This window comes from Engystomops pustulosus, chromosome 10 (genome assembly GCF_040894005.1).
Source record: "Engystomops pustulosus chromosome 10, aEngPut4.maternal, whole genome shotgun sequence".
Classification (NCBI taxonomy): domain Eukaryota; kingdom Metazoa; phylum Chordata; class Amphibia; order Anura; family Leptodactylidae; genus Engystomops; species Engystomops pustulosus.
The window spans coordinates 71,722,943-71,743,366 of record NC_092420.1 but is presented as its reverse complement, the minus strand read 5'-3'; the positions used below and the strand labels follow the sequence as shown (position 1 = coordinate 71,743,366).

Sequence of the window (20,424 nt, the reverse complement as noted above, 5' to 3'; positions counted from 1 at the left end):
TGGTAAAATAGCCAGCCCAAAGACGCTTTCGGATGCCCCCTGCAGATCCTCCTCTGTCTTCTGCAGCTCTGGCTGTGGGTCTCCACATGCTGCGTCGCACACACCATGACGTCAGCCGCTTGCTGACATCATAGTGTGTGCCAATGGCGGCGTACACACTATGATGTCAGCAAACTGCTGGCGTATTGGTGTGTGCGATTCAGCATGCAGGGACCTGAAGACAGATCCAGAGACAACTAGCTTGGTCATGAAGGCTCAAACAGGTGCGGTAAAGGGTTACACATAAAAATATATCATACAGGGTGCCACAAACTTTTTCTGTCAAAAAAACATAAACAAATGAAAATCACAAGTTGTTCTGCAGAAATTGATACCTAATGTAACTATATCAATAGAACAATGACCCAGGGTTCTACTCTAAAAGTTCAGGATATAAATAAAGGATATATTCTTTGTTAACACAGAGGAGATTTAAATTATTTCTAAACTCACATCACCAAAAAATGTAACTTTACTCATATATAGACTCATAAAAGAAAATGGGAAAATGTGCTCAAAAGTATTTCTGCTATTCTTTTAATAATGCTCATAGACTCATTGGGGGTCATTTATCTTTTTTTTTATTCCTGTTTTTTCTGTCTTTTTTGAGACTTTTTTTGGCGCATTGCAATATTTGCTCCTTTTGGGGGACATTTTGAAATGTTCGCCTGATATTTGTTTTTCGTCAGTAAGACACATTTATCTTCTATTCCAGATGTGCTAAATGTCGCAAATGACATTTATCATTTCAAATTGTCTCAAATTTGCAACATTTTTTGGCGCAAAAAACTCCAGACTAAACTATATTTAAGGAAAACTCAGAAAATGGAAAGAAGTTACTTGCGACATTTGTGCAACATTTTTGAGACATTTGTAACAAATGTCTCTCAAAGAGATCTTTAAAAAAAATCCCCCATTTCACACAAGGAAAAAGTGAGATTGATAAAGAAGCAGAAGAAAAACGGCAGGCAAAAACTACCCAAAACAAACGGAGATAAGATAAATGACCCCCATTGAATTCAATACAGTTTAAATACTTTATTATTATTATCCGGCTATATTAAATAGACCTTAGCAAATTTATAACTTGTCATAAAAATGAAGCAGCTTTTCTGCATATTTTATGGTTCTGCCCAACGCTGTTGAACTTTTGGAATAAACCCATAATAATACTGGTTACTAGAACCAAGGTCACTTTCCCTTTAAAGACATAATTAGCTCTATTGGGGAGAACTCTGGGCTACTGGGCTCAAAATACCAAGGAAACATCAATTTTAAGGAGTTGTGAACAGCAAGAAGGAAAAATCTCTTTGTACGATCCAGCTTAAAGGAGACACCAGGAATAAAATCTTCAAGGCTTTATTAGTAGATAAAACAGGAACATCATAGCCATGGGATACACATGTCACAGCATAGCGGTCTACGCGTTTCGGATATCACATATCCTTATTCATGACTACCTCTGTGATGCATACAAGGCAATATATACCATTTGAGAGAAAACATGGGGTGGATTTCCTCACATGTTCAATATACAGTTTTTTAACAATAGCGCCTAATGCATACACATAAAAACATATGAGAACAAATATTAACAATAGAATGGAAATACTTAATAGTGGCAAATCATGTCTAACCTTTTATTCATGCCTCTGGGAACTCTCGTATCTAAAGTGAAGATCCAGAAGGTCTCACGATTGAGCAACTTCCGTCTGTGATCTCCACCACGAGCAGGTTTCCATACTTTTTCAAAGCCCATGAAAACAAAGGAACTACAATCCCCATGATGCATAGCTTGAAAATGCCGAGAAGCCATAGAGATGTTGACTGCATCCCTATTTCTCGCATCTAGAAGGTGTTTTCTGATCCTAGTTTTCAGGGGACCTCCTGTATATCCAACATATTGAATGTTACAACTTTTGCATATGATTGTGTAAATAACATTTGAAGTGTTACAATTTATGAAACCGGAAATTTTATATCTCAAACCTGTACTGCAAGACACAAATTCTTTTGAAGGACTAGCAAATTTACAACATAAGCAGATGTTATGTCCACATCCATAAAAGCCTTTAGTGGACAACCAAGTATCTTTTGATTTTTTAATACTGGATGAAAACAGACTTGGTGAAAGAATTGAGTTAAGGGTTGGTGCTTTTCTAGAAATAAAATTCACTTTGTTTCCCAAAACTTTTGATACCTTGTTATCTGTGTACAGTAATGGAAGATATTTACGTACAATATCCACCACCTCTCTGTATTGATTACTGTAGGTGGTTGAAAACACTACTGATGTCTTGTCTTTTGGCCTATCCCTTTTCTGTTGTTTAGTTCTATATATCAAATCCTCTCTATTAATCTCGTCAACAGTACGACATGCCCTGTCTAACATCCATTTGGGATACTTTCTTCTAGAAAGTTTGTTACATACATTTTCCTTTTCAGTGTTGTATGTGGCTAAGTCTGTACAATTTCTTTTGGTTCTTATAAGCTCCCCAACAGGGACATTTTTTATAACGTGAGGTGGATGACATGATGTAGCCTCCAAAATAGAGTTAGTGGCTGTAGGTTTAATATAAGGGGAAATTGACACATGGTCCGTACCTTTGAGGCTAATATCTAAGAAATTAATGGAATCATGATTATAGGTAAACGTAAACTTTAAATTCATGTCATTTCTGCTAACAAAATCCACAAAAAGAGTAATGTCATTTACCGGTCCCTCCTATATCAGGAGGAGATCGTCGATATAACGACCATACCACCTGATATGGGAGAGAAACGGATTGGATGGGGAAAACAAAAAGATTTCCTCCCAGTATGACATATAGATGTTCGCCAGGGAGGGAGAACACCTCCCCCCCATGGCCGCACCACATTTTTGAACAAAAAATCTATTGTCAAATTGAAAATAATTATTTTTGAGTAAAAAACTCTACAGATTCTAGCAAAAATTCCCGGATCTCATTGGTATATTTACTATATTTTTCTAAATGGTACGCCAAGGATTTAAGGACCATAGAGTGTTCTAAAGAGGGATACAGACTAGAGATGAGCGAACATGCTCGTCCGAGCTTGATGCTCGGTCGAGCATTAGGGTACTCGAAACTGCTCGTTGCTCGGACGAATACTTCGCCCGCTCGAGAAAATGGCAGCTCCCGCCGTTTTGCTTTTTGGCGGCCAGAAACAGAGCCAATCACAAGCCAGGAGACTCTGCACTCCACCCAGCATGACGTGGTACCCTTACACGTCGATAGCAGTGGTTGGCTGGCCAGATCAGGTGACCCTGGGATAGACTAGCCGCTGCCCGCGCTGCTCGGATCATTCTGTGTCTGGATGCCGCTAGGGAGAGAGCTGCTGCTGGTCAGGGAAAGCGTTAGGGTGTTCTATTAGCTTACTGTTAGGCAGGAGTGATTCTCAAAGAACCCAACAGCCCTTCTTAGGGCTACAATAACGTTCTACTTTTTTTATTTTAATTTGCATCTAGTACCATTTTGTGAGGAATTAGCAGGGGGACTTGCTACCGTTGTGTTTAGCTCTTAGTGGCACACATATCCATAGCAAAGACCGAAGTGGGAAAATTTAGTAGGGGTTGGATTTCAATTAGGCACTAACTCAGTGTCATCTCATCTGGCATAGTAGTGTGCTTTGATACTTGGCTAGAAAATAGCCATAGGAGAATACAAAGAGCTTACTTACGCCTACAGTAGCGTTCTATATATTTGATTTCTGGTTGATCTGCTGGTGGCTGTACTTTCTGCAGTGCATGTACTAGCCAATTCTGAGCAATTTGTAGTGAGACTTGCGACCGCTGTGTTCTGCGCTTAGTGACGCACATATCCATAGCAAAGACCGAAGTGGGAAAATTTAGTAGGGGTTGGATTTCAATTAGGCACTAACTCAGTGTCATCTCATCTGGCATAGTAGTGTGCTTTGATACTTGGCTAGAAAATAGCCATAGGAGAATACAAAGAGCTTACTTACGCCTACAGTAGCGTTCTATATATTTGATTTCTGGTTGATCTGCTGGTGGCTGTACTTTCTGCAGTGCATGTACTAGCCAATTCTGAGCAATTTGTAGTGAGACTTGCGACCGCTGTGTTCTGCGCTTAGTGACGCACATATCCATAGCAAAGACCGAAGTGGGAAAATTTAGTAGGGGTTGGATTTCAATTAGGCACTAACTCAGTGTCATCTCATCTGGCATAGTAGTGTGCTTTGATACTTGGCTAGAAAATAGCCATAGCAATAGGATAGCATTGTTTGGTTTTAAAAACTCAAAAAAAAACAAAAAACACAAAAAAAAACAAAAAACACAAAAAAAAACAAAAAAAAGTTAAAAAAAAAATAAAGTTATAACTCTCATTTTAAAAATGTTTAACCCGAGGGCTAGGGGTAGAGGACGAGGGCGGGGACGTGGGCGTCCAACTACTGCAGGGGTCAGAGGCCGTGGTCCTGGGCGGGGTGAGACACCACCTGCTGATGAGGGAGCAGGGGAACGCCGCAGAGCTACACTCCCTAGGTTCATGTCTGAAGTTACTGGGACTCGTGGTAGAGCACTGTTGAGGCCAGAACAGTGCGAACAGGTGATGTCGTGGATTGCTGACAATGCTTCGAGCAATTTGTCCACCACCAGTCAGTCTTCCACGCAGTCCACCCATGTCACCGAAATCGCCACTCCTCCAGCTCCTGCACCTCAGCCTCCTCCCCCCCAGTCTGCCCCCTCCCAGGAAAATTTGGCATTTGAACCGGCATACTCTGAGGAACTGTTTTCTGGACCCTTCCCACAGTCACAAACCACTTGTCCGGTTGCTGCTGAGCAATTTTCCGATGCCCAGGTTTTCCACCAGTCACAGTCTGTGGGTGATGATGACCTTCTTGACGTAGTGGAAGTGTGTAAAGAGGTGTCCGACGATGAGGAGACACGGTTGTCAGACAGTGGGGAAGTTGTTGTCAGGGCAGGAAGTCCGAGGGGGGAGCAGACTGAGGGATCGGAGGATGATGAGGTGACAGACCCAAGCTGGGTTGAGAGGCCGGGTGAACACAGTGCTTCTGAGACGGAGGAGAGTCCTCGACCAGAACAGGTTGGAAGAGGCAGTGGTGGGGCCAGACGGAGAGGCAGGGCCAGAGCTGGTGCATCAGCGCCAAATGTGTCAACTAGTGAAGCTCCCGTGGCGAGGGCTCTTGCGGCGAGGGCTAGATCTTCAGAAGTCTGGAGGTTCTTTAAGGAAACACCGGATGACCGACGGACTGTGGTGTGCAACATTTGCCAAACCAGGCTCAGCAGGGGTTCCACCACTACTAGCTTAACTACCACCAGTATGCGCAGGCATATGAATGCTAAACACCCCACTCAGTGGCAACAAGCCCGTTCACCTCCGGCCGTGCACACCACTGCTCCTTCCCCTGTGTCAGCTGCTAGTCAGCCCCCTGCCCAGGACCCTGCCACAAAAACCCCATCGTCGCCTCCACGATCCTCCACAGCATCCACCAGCGTTCAGCTCTCCATACCCCAGACGCTGGAGCGGAAACGCAAATATAGTGCAACCCACCCGCACGCCCAAGCCCTTAATGTGCACATCTCCAGATTGCTTAGCCTGGAGATGCTGCCCTATAGGCTAGTAGAGACCGAGGCCTTTCGCAACCTCATGGCGGCGGCCGCCCCTCGGTATTCGGTCCCCAGCCGCCACTACTTTTCCCGATGTGCCGTCCCAGCCCTGCACCAGCACGTGTCAGACAACATCATCCGTGCCCTGACCAACGCCGTTTCTGACAAGGTCCACCTGACCACGGACACATGGACGAGTGCTGCCGGGCAGGGCCACTATATATCGCTGACGGCACATTGGGTTAACTTGGTGGAGGCTGGGACCGAGTCTGACCCTGGGGCTGCTCATATACTGCCGACGCCGAGGATTGCGGGGCCTACCTCGGTCCAGGTGTTTCAGGCCTACTATGCCTCCTCCTCCTCCCACCCCTCCTCCACCTCCTCCTCCGAACTACCATCCGTGGGCACGGCGCCATCAGTCGGTAGCTCTAGGCACAGCAGCAGTGCCGTCGCTAAGCGACAGCAGGCGGTGCTCAAACTGCTGAGCCTAGGCGACAAAAGGCACACCGCCCAAGAGCTATTACAGGGCATCACGGCGCAGACTGATCTGTGGCTGGCACCGCTGAACCTCAAGCCGGGAATGGTTGTGTGTGACAACGGCCGTAACCTGGTGGCGGCTCTGCAACTCGGCAGACTGACACATGTGCCATGCCTGGCCCATGTGTTAAATCTGATAGTTCAGCGTTTCCTCAAGACATACCCCAATCTGTCTGATTTGCTCACGAAGGTGCGCCGCATCTGTGCGCATTTCAGGAAGTCCAGCCCAGATGCTGCCACTCTCAGGGCAGCGCAGCGCCGCCTCCAACTGCCCGCTCACCGACTGTTGTGCGACGTGCCCACGAGGTGGAATTCAACACTGACCATGTTATCCAGAGTTTACCAGCAGCGCAGAGCGATTGTAGACTGCCAGATGTCAACTTCCACCAGAACTGGTAGTCAGGTCAGTCAGCTTCCTCAAGTCTACAATGAGGAGTGGACGTGGATGTCTGATATCTGTCAGGTGCTGAGTAACTTTGAGGAGTCAACACAGATGGTCAGTGGCGATGCCGCCATCATCAGCCTCACCATCCCGCTGCTTGGCCTGTTGAAAAACTCTCTGGTCAGCATGAAGTCGGAAGCTTTGCGCTCGTCACAAGAGACAGGGGAAGAATATTCCCTTGTTGATAGCCAAAGCACCCTCAGGTCTGTTTCTCAGCGCATATCGGAGGAGGTGGAGGTGGAGGAGGATGAGGAGGAAGAGGAGGAGAATGTTGGCGAGACACAAGAGGGGACCATTGTTGAGTCCTTCACTGTTCAGCGTGTATGGGCAGAAGAAGAGGAGTTGGAGGAGTTGGAGGAGGAGGAAATGGACAGTCAGGCCAGTGAGGGGAGTGAATTCTTACGCGTTGGTACTCTGGCGCATATGGCAGATTTCATGCTAGGCTGCCTATCCCGTGACCCTCGCGTTCAAAGAATTTATTCCAGCACCGATTACTGGGTGTTCACTCTCCTGGACCCACGGTACAAGCAAAATCTTCCCACTCTCATCCCTGCAGAGGAAAGGAGTGTGAGAATGCATGAATACCAGCAGGCCCTGGTGCACAAGCTGAAACAGTATTTCCCTTCTGACAGCGCTAGCGGCAGAGTGCGTAGTTCTGCGGGACAAGTAGCGAGGGAGAGTAGGCGAGCAGGCAGCTTGTCCAGCACTGGCAAGGGTACGCTTTACAAGGCTTTTGCCAGCTTTATGTCACCCCAGCAAGACACTGTCACCTGTCCCCAGTCTCGGCAGAGTAGGGCTGATCTTTACAGAAAGATGGTGAGGGAGTACGTAGCTGACCATACCATCGTCCTAAATGATCACACAGCTCCCTACAACTACTGGGTTTCAAAGCTGGACATGTGGCACGAACTGGCGCTGTACGCCTTGGAGGTTCTTGCCTGCCCTGCCGCTAGCGTCTTGTCCGAGCGGGTTTTCAGTGCAGCTGGTGGCATCATCACCGATAAGCGTACACGCCTGTCGACTGACAGCGCTGACAGGCTGACGCTTATTAAAATGAATAAAGGCTGGATTTCTCAGAATTTCCAATCTCCACCAGGTGAAGGAAGCTCAACCTGAATAATTGATCCACTCCTCCTCCTCATTTTCCTCCTTCTCCTCCTCTTTGTACAGTAAAGCAGAGGAAAATGGCTATTTTTTGACAGGGCCCACTGGCTCTTGCTATAGTACTTCATGCATTTAATTTTTCTGGAGGGCCACCTACCCGGTCCTCTGTTTGAAACAATTTTTGTGAGTGCCACATACAGGCACTCAATCTATTCCATTTTACTGCAGGGCCACCTACCTGCTCCTCTGGTTTGAAACATTTTTGGGACTGCCACATACAGGCACTCAATCTATTCCATTTTACTGGAGGGCCACCTACCTGCTCCTCTGGTTTGAAAAATTTTTGGGACTGCCACATACAGGCACTCAATCTATTCCATTTTACTGCAGGGCCACCTACCTGCTCCTCTGGTTTGAAACATTTTTGGGACTGCCACATACAGGCACTCAATCTATTCCATTTTACTGGAGGGCCACCTACCTGCTCCTCTGGTTTGAAAAATTTTTGGGACTGCCACATACAGGCACTCAATCTATTCCATTTTACTGGAGGGCCACCTACCTGCTCCTCTGGTTTGAAAAATGTTTGGGACTGCCACATACAGGCACTATCCAAATTAAATTGTCTCCATAGCAGCCTCCACACGTTGTCTCCATTGCTACCTCCAAAAGTCGTCCATATAGCTGCCTCCATACATCGTCCCTTTATCAAACGAGGTGTGTCAGGCAGAAATTTGGGTTGTTTTCATGGATTCCACATCAAAGTTGTTAACTTTGTCGCCACCCTGCTGTGTTATCCACAAAATATACTGGCAAACTTTTACCATTTAGGGATATTATTTCAGCGCTTCTTGCGCATCTGTTTACATTCCCCTCACCCGGCATATCCTAAACTTATAAGAACGCTACTACACTTGATCTTATACAAAAGGTTCTTAGAAGTGCTGTTTGGGGAGTAGCCTAGAGACAGGGGCTTGGATTGGCGAAAGCTCGCCTGGCAGCGGAGCGCCAGCTCCATGCGCATCATGCGCTTCTTGCGCATCTGTTTACATTCCCCTCACCCGCCATATCCCAAACTTATAAGAACGCTACTACACTTAACTTGGTGCAGGCTGGGACCGAGTCTGACCCTGGGGCTGGTCATATACTGCCGACGCAGAGAATTGCGGGGCCTACCTCGGTCCAGGTCTCAAAGGCCTACTATACCTCCTCCCACCCCTCCTCCACCTCCTCCTCCTCCAAATTACCATCCGTGGGCATGGCGCCATCAGTCGGTAGCTCTAGGCACAGCAGCAGTGCCGTCGCTAAGCGACAGCAGGCGGTGCTGAAACTGCTGAGCCTAGGCGATAAAAGGCACACCGCCCAAGAGCTATTACAGGGCATTCCACATCAAAGTTGTTAACTTTGTCGCCACCCTGCTGTGTAATCCACAAAATATACTTGCAAACTTTTACCATTTAGGGATATTATTTCAGCGCTTCTTGCGCATCTGTTTACATTCCCCTCACCCGCCATATCCTAAACTTATAAGAACGCTACTACACTTGATCTTATACAAAAGGTTCTTAGAAGTGCTGTTTGGGGAGTAGCCTAGAGACAGGGGCTTGGATTGGCAAAAGCTCGCCTGGCTGCAGAGCGCCAGCTCCATCCCAAGATCCAACTAACATAGTTGCAGCACCTTTAATCTACTACTAGTTCACTGCCTCCATAATAATAATAATAATAATCTTTATTTATATAGCGTCATCATATTCTGTAGCGCTTTACAAATCATAGGAAACAAATACAAATGTAATGTAACAGAGCACAACATTTGTATGGAACAACAGGAGTGAGGTCCCTGCTCGCCAGAGCTTACGGTTTATGAAGATGATGGGGTAACACGAGGTAAAAGAATATTTAATGGTCAAGCCATTCTTCTTAGGGAATAGAAAAAAATATAATAAATGGAATTGCTGTCGCTTGAACCACTCAGCCGTCATCTTATATACCAGGTCCAGGGTGAATGGGACTGCAGAGAAGTCTGGTGCCTGTTGGTTGCTGGATAACAGATGGGAGGACGACACAGGACGGGTTAGTAGAAGAGTTAAAACTTCATGCAGTTAATGAGTGTTATAGGCTTGCCTAAAGAAATGGGTTTTAAGAGCACGTTTGAAACTTTGGAGGTTAGGTATTAGTCTGATAGTCCGGGGCAGAGCATTCCATAGAATTGGTGCAGCTCTAGAGAAGTCTTGGAGACGCGAGTGGGAGGTCCGCACTAGGGTAGAGGTTAATCTAAGATCACTGGCGGATCTAAGAGCACGGGTTGGGCGATAGACTGAGATAAGAGAGGAGAGGTAGGGGGGTGCAGCATTATACAGAGCTTTATGGATGAGGGTTATTATTATTTTAAACTGTATTCGAAAGGAGACTGGCAGCCAGTGCAGCGACTGGCATGAACTGTAAGCATACATGGTCCCCTTATCAAACGAGCTGTGTCAGGCAGAATTTTGGGTTGTTTTCATGGCTTCCATGTTAACTTTGTCGCCACCCTGCTGTGTAATCCACAAAATATACTGGCAAACTTTTATCATGTACCGATATTATTTGAGCGCTTCTTGCTCACCTCCTTTGGTTCCTCTCTGACACCCATTGGTTTGAAGCCTGAGTCCAATTAGGGTATGTCGCCATGCCACTCTCTAGCCTGCTGCCGCTGCCTCTGCATGCCGTCCCCTATAGTGTCAGGGTCAATTATTGGATGTTTTAGATGCTATCTAGCTTCATTCTGTCACTCTGTCATGGCCATGCTGTTGCCCATAATTTTGGCATAATGGTGCGATTAGGCAGCCTCAGAGGCATCCATGCATGCTGCCCCTGCTGTTTCCTGTCCATTTCCGTGGTGTTTCCATCCTTTTCTGAGGTTCCCAGGTGTTTGGCCAAGCTTCCCTGTGCAGAGCCTTGGTCCCCTTGAAAAATGCTCGAGTCTCCCATTGACTTCAATGGGGTTCGTTATTCGAGACGAGCACTCGAGCATCGGGAAAAGTTCGTCTTGAATAACGAGTACCCGAGCATTTTAGTGTTCGCTCATCTCTAATACAGACCTATGACATCACATGATAGCCAAAAGGACGTGGGCTTATTCCATGGGTAACCATCCAGCAAAGAGATGACATGTTTTGTATCTTTTAATAGACCTGGCAAAGAAACAACCAGTGGCTGCAATAAATGGTCCACCCAAGCACTCAATCTTTCGTTAATGGATCCAATTCCTGCCACAATGGGTCTAAATGGGGGAAGGAATTTCTCTTTATGTATTTTAGGGAGGGAATGGAATATGGGAATCACAGGAAATTTAACATTTATGTATTCTGCAATCCTGCTGGAAATGGCACCCATATTTACCCTCTCCTCTAATAACTTAGATAGAGTGACTTGAATATCTTTTGTGGGATCATACAAGATTTCCCTATAGACTGATTGATCTTCCAAAATTTCCAAATTTAATTTTTTGTATAGACCTGCATTAATAAGTACAATACCACCCCCCTTGTCCGCTTGACGAATTAACAGGTCCTCATTGTTATTCAAATCTTTGATAGCTTTTCTCATCTTAAAAGAGAGATTCCCCCTGGTTGAAACTTTACCATTTATAACATTATTTTGTAGAGAAACCAATTCCTGTTCAACCCTGTCCTGGAACAGGTTCAATATCTCAGGACGTGATTGAACAGGGTAAAAAGAGGGATTCGGCATGTTGAAAGAAACATTAGGGTCAATATATTCAAATTCACTGACATTGCCTTCACTTTGCAATTGTCTTAATTCAACAATATGTAACTGATCAGAAAAAGTATTAGTATATTTGTTAAGGCTTAACTCTGCGTTATCTGATATGTGTACACTACTGACATTGTTATGTACACCATTGCTATTACCATGAACAACATTATCCAACGGAACATCCTGTTCAAATTGTATACGTAAGGTTATAGACCTTGCAAACTTATTGATGTCTAAAAGCGTAGAAAACAGGTCAAAATTACAAGAAGGGGAATATCCCAAACCTTTTGACAGAACCGATATTTCTTCAGATGACAAAATATAGCTGGATAAATTATAAATTGGAATTTCCTCTACTTTTGTTGTCTCAGAGGATATCGATTTTTTGTGCTTTCGTCCCGCTCTCCTCCGTTTTTGACGGTTTCGCCTTTTTATTTTTTGTATTATTTGCACCTTTTTTAGATGTTGACGCAGTATTACTCGTTTGCACCGAGCCTGCTGAAGAATCTGAAAAGTCCTCTGAAGTAACAGGTGATGAGATCTCAGTGTCCGAAAAACTTACTTTACTTTCAGAACGTTTTTTCTTTTTATAATTTTTTTTCTTCAAAATCGGTTTCACATTGTTAAGAATACGATGTCGATTCCAGGTGTATACGTGGTCCAAGGCATAGTCCTCGGTGTCCCTTCTGAACTTTGATTTTTTAGTGTCCATTATAGTTTTTTCCAGTTTTTAATTTTAAGGAGTTGTTTATTGCCAGACTATTAATAATTAGAGAGTGGAAGGAAGGGCAGGTTAAGTTTAATCTGATCAAAAACTACGAAAAAAAAAAAAACATTGGTTTGCTAATAATAACTGTTTCATTGAATTGAGAAAATGTAATGAAATTAAAAAGTTGTGTCACCTCCTTCAAACTCATAGACTGTAACCTCACTCCTATTGTACCATATGACTGATTGTACTCTGTAATATAATTTTATATTTGTATATGTCCCCTATGATTTGGAAAGTTCTGTGGATTTTGATGGCGCTATATAAATAAAGATTATTATCATGTATATTGTAAGGAATTAGGTCCGGGATCGTCGTCTCCTTGGGTAGACGGGCACAATTCACCAGCACACAAGTAAGTTCACTGTCCACACTGTGCAATTTGGGTAAAACTGACTTCAGCCAGTTTTATTCGGCAGTAAAACAAGATAAACAATTTGGCAAAAATAAAGCCTAAGCATGTCTCTTCCCCATGGTGGAGCCATTGTGGGAAGCCTGCACCAAGTAGTTATGCAGGACTTCCAGCAGGATGCAAATAAAACTTAATCAGACAGACCCAACTTTCCCAGGTCTGCCACCTGCTCAGCTTTTCCTTCGGGACAAAAACACCTTTCTTGCACAAAATCTGATACCCTACCACAATGTATATCAAGTTCTTTCATTTGTGCTAAAATATTTATGAATTGAATGTATTATTTTGTAGGGAACAAACTTTGGTAACAAGTTTAAAAACTTTTTTAATTACAAAAGTATTTTTTTTTCAAAAAAGTTTAAATTAATCTGACATAGGCCCAGTTCACACCTGCATTTGGACTTTAAATAACAATAACTGCAGTCTATCGCTATAGTTAAAATGTTTTTTTATTTTAATGGTCTTTTAATAAACGTTTATACCATTTCATTAGGCTCTAGTTATTTGAATTAGAAAAATATTGCTGTCATTTCCTTGAAATTTTACCTACAAATAATGGAGGCACTAATGGTAATGGTGCAAACGAACACTACTTAAAGTAAATTAAAGCCCATTGAAATCAATAGACATATTAATAGGTCTATTAGACTTCAGTTTTTGTTGTTAGTAATAGCGATGAATGATAATAATGGAGCTGCAAACACAGGTTTGAATTTAGTCAAAGTCAAAGACTGTGTTCACATAATTGCATTGTTCACAAATAGTTAACACAATGGAATTGAGGCAAGCTCCCCTCCACTTTATATTGTGTTTCAAAAAGCAATGTACGGTAGATGCAATTTATAGAAAACCTTTCTATAGTAGCTGCAACACAAGGCAAGTAATGAGAACTTAGTGGCAGTAACCCTACAATTGCTTCACAGCCTTCAGCTCCTGGCTCCATTCCCTTTGGCATTAGGTTGCCTGAGATAGCTCATCGATGTGGGGTCTTGTTTGGAAATATGGCCGTGGTACTAGTTCTGGTGGTGATGGAGCTGTTGCTGGAGGGAGAGGACATGTTACATCCATGCCTTCTACAACTTCCCCTGGTGAAGGATGCACCAGTGTTTGCAGCATATTCTTATAGGCCACAAGCTATCAGAATAGAGAGGCCACATGAAGTCGAGGTATTGAAAAATTCCATCAGAAACAGTGTCCCAAGTTCCAACGCATTGGCTTCAACCTGTTAGGGATTTTTATGCAGGGCCCCAACAGCTCTCTTGACTTTTGTAAGGTGAGTCCTAATTAACCCTTGATTGAACATAGAGACCAAGACATGTCAAATTGTCAATCTCTTAGTCAAGATCTTCTCTCCTTTAATAATGAAAATGCATAATATATAACAAACAGAAGAATCATCAAAGGGGCGTGAATAGTATACTGCAAAGCTATTGGTCATCAGCAAATTCTGGGAAAAGAAAGTTAATTAATTGTGCGCAGTTCTCAGAGACCTTGTACACAGATATTGTTTATACTAAGAAGAAGATAAGTGGCTCCAGAATCATATTATTATGCAGCTTCGAGGACAGACTGGCTTCTCATTAAATGTCAAAGGGTATTAGCTGACAGGCCAGCAAACAGGTTACATAAAATGAAGTTTGAATCATGACATTAACTTGACAATGGTCAGGGAACATGGCCGCTGTATCTAAGATGGCGGACAGTAGTCAAGATGGCGTCCGAAACCAGTGCGACCTCCTTAACAATTCCCCCCTTTGAGCTTTGCTGGCCTGTAACTCCATCCTGAGCGACCTCCTCAAGCTCCAGGTACCCACAGGTAGGCTAAGCCCTTACCTGCTGGACTTGTTAACTCTTCACCAGATCCCCTGGAGGCTGGTCACTCAGGGGTTACAGGCCTGCACACTCAAATCACATCACTGAGATCCCATAGTTCACAGGTTTGTAAACAGGCAGCATCATCCTCCGCTCCGGGCATTTCTCCTGACGGCCATCTGGGACATGGTGGACTTGATGAGGGGGACCACACAACACGCAGTAAGTGACAAGAGCAAAATCACAATCCCCAATATCACCCCCGCTTAAAGGAAACCCTTCAAATCCCCCACCCACAAAGTGAAGGACAAAGTGTCCACCCCAGAGTTTCTCTTGAGTTCCCTGGGCAGTCCTTCAATCTTTTCACGAGCATGGGTAATGGATCCATAGGGGGTGATGTCATCTGGGATGTATATGCGACAAGCCACTCCCACCATCTTACAGACTCCTCCCTTCTCAGCAAGGATCATGTCCAAAGCCACGCGGTTTTGGGAAGCATCTCCGATATAATTCACAAATCTATGTTGATTACAATAAAAACCAGTTACCCAACCAACATCTTTGCTCATAGCTCTCTGGGGAATAATGGACTCTAGACCTGCCCATATCTGATTGTGGGCCTTGTACTCATCTGGGACCCCCCTTGGTGCTCCCACTGTATCTATATAAACGTTGTCATCTAGGTGCTTCTTTCTCAGACCTCCAGAATCCTTTGGGATTCTCTACCTTTTCTTATGTGTCTGATCAACCTTATCCCTGGGGATCACGAGGAAGGAATGCACAAGTTTTATCACCGTACACTCACCTTCCCAGCCTCTAGGCCTGACCTGACTCTCCTCTCCCCACAAATCCTGTACACATCAGACACTGCTAAGACAGGGTTATCTGTGCTGTCAATGGTAAAGAAGGTCATTGTCGTGTTGCACCAACCGTAGGTAAAGTCTCCTACCCTGGGGGCATCCTGGTCACCCCTATAGATACAGTGATAGTCATGGTTGGGGTGTCCCTGAGCATACAGTCAGTCAGAAGAGACCAGCTAGCAAGAAGAATAAGTAAGTTTGCAATAGAAAGCGTGGCAGCATGCTGACTTCCCTCTAGCTTCACAGACGTGGCACTGGTCAGCAGGACTTGGAAAGGACCATCGTAGCAAGGCTCCAGACTCTCTCTCTCTCTCTCTGGTGTCTCTCTTCACCACCACGTAGTCTCCAGGCTCCAGGTTATGCATCCTGAGGTCTCTGTCTGAATCTGAAAAAGGAATCAGAAACACTTTTGCTGACCTTTTCCAAGGCCTGGCTCAACTGTGCGGCATATTCCACTTGGTTTCCTGCCGTCAGCTATAGGATCTGTGGAAAGTAGAGGCCTAGTCTGGGTGCACAGCCAAAAAGTACTTCAAAGGGGGACAATCCCATCTTTCTGTTGGGGTGTGGTCCTAACTGAATGATGGTCAGCAGGAAAGCACTCGCGCCATGGTTTCCCTGTTACTTCCATGGCCTCCCGGATCTCTAACTTAAGAGTGCCGTTTAGTCTCTCAACCCCACCACTAACTTGGGAAAGGTAAGGGGTATGCAGGGCCTGTTCTACACCCAGGAGGGACAAGGTTTCAGGTCTTTACCTGTCCAGTGAAGTGGGTTCTGCGACCGGACTCTATGGTCTCTGGAAGTCCAAACCTGCTGAAAAATCTCACTCACCAACTTCTTGGCTGCAGCTCTGGCAGTAGCCTTGGTCATGGGAGAAGCTTCTGGCCACCCTGGAAAGAGATCAATGCACACAAGCAAGTACTCCTACGTACCACTTTTTGGTAGCTGGATAAAATCCATCTGCAGTCTCTGGAAGGGATACAGCAGCTTGGGTGTCACCTTCTGTGGGGTCTTTTCCACCTTACCCGGGTTGTGGCGGGCACAGACTATACAGGCTTTCACTAGTCTAGTGACAGGGGTAGTAACGCCCGGGCAAACCACTTATGGTTTATGAGCACTAGCATGGCCATTTTGGATGTGTATGTGTCTGTAGGCTACTTGACTTACTGTCGGGTGCAGGGCTCCTGCCAGGCACACCCTCTCTCCCAGCATCCAGGTCCCATCGGCATCTGCGCTCCAGCTTTCCTCCACACTTCCTTCACTTCTGATGACACTCGGGCCACCAGGGACTGGAACACCTGTGGATCAAACTTTTAGCTCAGAACTCACCGCTGAGACTTCAGGACAGTCTCTGGGCTCCATCTGTGCAGCTGCCTTCGCCATCCCGTCAGCCACATACCTGCCCTTGGCTTGTGGAGTCACCAAATTGTGTGTGCTTTTCCTTTTATTATCCCCACCTCTTGTGGAAGTAAGAGAGCATCCATGAGCTCTATAACCAGCGTGCCATGCTTAACAGGGGTCCCTGCAGAGGTGAGGAAATCTCTAGCCTTCCATAAGGGTTCATAGTCGTGTTTAGACCCCAGAACTATACCTTGGGTATAGATGTTTGCCCTTTTACCTTCCACCAGCTGTAGCGCTTCCCTGAGTGCCGTCACTTCACCTCCTGCGCTGACCTGTGTGGAGGGAATGGTTCTGCTTGTACTACCTCATGTGCGCCACTGACCACTGTATATCCAGTGTAGAACCGTCTGTCTTCTCCTGCAGACCTGGAGCCATCTATGAGAAAAAACTCAACATCTGGGTTAATCACCCTTCTCTCCCTCCCTCTCTGAATCCTGGAATACTGGTGATAGAACGAAGGATTCAGAGCTGTGCACCTTATCAGTTTATCCTGGGGAATCAGGAGTGCACACTGGAGTCTGAGCTGTCTGGCCTTTGCTCAGATGCTTGGGCTGTACTTGGGTGAGGACACTGTGCAAGGTATGTGGGGTTTGCACTGTAGCCGAGTGATCTAGGGTCTAGGATCAGCTCACTGGCCTTGCTGAGCAGATTGCTGGCTGCAGCTACTAACACATGAGGGACTCCCCGCACGACTGAGTCTAACCGGGCCTAAGAGTAGGTCACTGGGGAGGCCACCACGTTCCTGGGCTAAGACACCTGTCTCCTAGATACTCCGTGCAAAATAAAATAAAAGGTCTGGCTCAGTGGCATGTGCCCAGGGCCAGGGCAGACAGGATTTGCCAGCTTAAGGCTATGGAATGCATCAACTGCCTCCTGACTAAGGGCAAATGGGGAAGAGGCAATTCAGTCAGAAAGGGGCAGCAGACCTTGTCCCAGGCCTGCAGGAGCTGGCCAGTCCTAGAAACATGTAAAGAGGCTTAGGGCCTCAGGGCAGGGGCACATTCTGGACTGCCAGCTTTCTTCCCTCTGTGAGGTATCTGCCTGTGGCTGAGAAGCAGTGGCCTAGGAAAACCACCTTCTCCTGGCAGTACCGGAGTTTGTCTCTGGGAACTTTGCAACCCTTCTGGAACAGAAAACACATAAGGTCAATAAATGCATCCTGGCAAACAAAAACAGTAGGTCCTCCGCATACTTAAAAGGAGAACATCCAGTAAGGGGCTAGTCTGCCAGTCTACTCCCTGTAGAGCCGTGGGTTACTGGCTGGGTGAGTTTTACCCCCCTGTGGGAATCTACATCAGGTATACTGGAATACTTAACTGGTAAAGGCAAATAGGTCCTGGCAATCTTCATGTAGGGGCACAGAGAGGAAAACGTTTGCCAAATCAATAACAGTGAATAATATGTCACTCTCAGGGACTGCTGCTAGTTTGGGCTAGGGACCACTGGGCTTCAGCTCATTGGCAGCTTGGAGGTCATGGACCATCCTACATGTATCCGGCTGTTCTTTCTGAGTCTTTTCTTGACCGGGAATGGGCTAAAATCATCATCGGACTAGCAGGGGAGAGTTCTACAATGCAAGGCGATAACTCTGTTTGGGGGGGCTGTTCTCGCTGACATCCTTGTCCATAACCACCCCCCCTTGTCTTGCCCTGTCGGGGCCGTCTCCGCCACTCACTACAGTAATGTCTCCTCCCCGCAACGCCCACTTGGGTTGGCCGGTTGAGACTTCCGGAGATGTTGTCAATCTCACTTCGGCGTGGTCTGTGAAACATCCTCTATTCCCTCTGTACGTCAATGTGTCAGAGTCCCTCCACCACATCTCCAGCCCAGTGTTCTGTGCTTCCTATAAAGTTCTGGCCAGACTCCAACGTCTCAATAAAATCCAGGTACACTTAAGATGGTCTCCAATCAAAAAGGAACAAAAGTCAGTCATAGGCTCTGCAATACAGTTGGGGGGCTCGATCCTGCCCAGCCCGCCCATGGGGCACACAGGAGGACACCACATCACACCGTACTCCTACTCCACAACCAAACAAATTCCCTCAAGTCCTTCCTAGATTGTCAGGGAGAAGTCCAAACGCAGCGATCCACCCCTCCCAAATGTAAATGTTCTCACTAGCCTGTAAACCACGAGATAACAGAACACAGATTCCAAGCAACTCAATATGGAGAAATTCAGTTTTCCGTGAACATCAAGGTCACTATCGTCTCTCTCGTAGATAAGAAAGGCACAGCACATGTCAGTTCTTCACAAAACAAAACGCAGCTCCAACAGCCCCCACCCTTTTGTTAACCCCTTAAATGCCAGAAAGCAGGTACCGGAGACATTGTAACACTTTTTCATAGTAATTTTTCTCTAATTGTCGGGATCAATAAATTTGAATAATACTCAAACAACCTCCCACACTCCAAGACCCCTAGCAGACGGCCCAAGCATGGTCAGCTGTTATCCTACAAAGCCCCACAACAGCTTTTATGGCTGCCAACAGCAATCAACTTTCATCGACTTGAAGGGAATATAACTTAAAATGGCCGCCACTGAAAAATAAACTGTCTTAAGATGGCCGCCACTGAAGAATGGTAGGGCGTGTCATCTTCTCTAACCACCAGATACAGGGGTGGAGTCTGGATTACAGGGGCCATTTTTCACTCCAAGGAAAATATAATTAAATCTCTTTTTCTCAAATTCTTTCCACATCAAAAACTTTGAAATGTCCCTTATCGCCTGTCTCTTTCTTCATTGGGCACTCTGAAGGATTCCTGTCCCTCTGTCCTGGTCCGTCCGTCAAAGTCAGAGGCTATAAGTGTCTGTTTGCAAAGTTTTCTCACTTGTACAATCATCAGATCATCTGACACATCCCAAAACCTTCAAACCTTCAATACTTTTTACTTCAAACCCAAAACTACCAGCCCTTATGTCTGATCATGTCAACTTGCACTTTTCCATCAGTCCTACTTAACTCAACAACCTTTTGTCTACTTACATCATGCCAATCTTCTGTCTACCTACATCTCTTTGTCTGCAATGCACTTGGCTCAATTCCAATTCACAACTCATCATAAATGCCTACTACTGCAACACAACCAAACTTGTCCCCACAGACACAGCGAATGCCAACACCTCGATTTACCGACCCCAAAGAAACTAGATACCAGACATCCACAGAGGACTCTACACCAAGTCAACTCTGACCTGTCACTATTCTTTCACCGACTACACCAAGTCCACTCTCTTACCGACTCTTTACTAAGTCACTACTAGTTCTTACAGTCCCACGAGGCTGTTCAGACTCCCCAAAAGAAAGCTAAACACACACTTGATCAGAGCGGGTCTCCGCTGCACGAGCACAAATTGAGCTCTATACCTCTATGGGCAACCCTATTGGCACCAGTCAAACAGTACTATAGACACTATGATAATCACAACAGAATATCTCCCACTCTCCCACTCTAGCATTGCAGACATCTAAGGGTTACTACTTCCCGTCTCACAGCTTCAGCTAACATCACAGACTGTCTGACCATCCGTCACTGTCCAGTCTCTGTCCAGCACCTTACAAAGTGGTTCTTTGCCAAAAACTATGAGCTTAGGTTACAGTGAACAACAGTGGCAAATACATAACACAGAGACAGTCTTACCCGGTCCGTCCAACCAGTGACACAGAAGTGACATATCAAGGTAGA

At 45.5% G+C, this 20,424-nt stretch overlaps 2 long non-coding RNA genes across 2 annotated transcripts in view; both read right to left on the bottom strand.

Annotated features, from left to right (window-relative positions):
• LOC140103580 (uncharacterized) overlaps positions 1–20,424 on the bottom strand; it is a 148,618-nt gene that overhangs the window by 107,298 nt on the left and 20,896 nt on the right. The gene's annotated exons all lie outside the window — the stretch shown is intronic.
• On the bottom strand, positions 14,001–20,370 carry LOC140103579 (uncharacterized). The gene is made up of 2 exons (XR_011850138.1): positions 16,171–20,370; positions 14,001–15,727 (listed from the first exon to the last, which is right to left on the bottom strand). It is a non-coding gene; the product is annotated as an uncharacterized lncRNA (long non-coding RNA).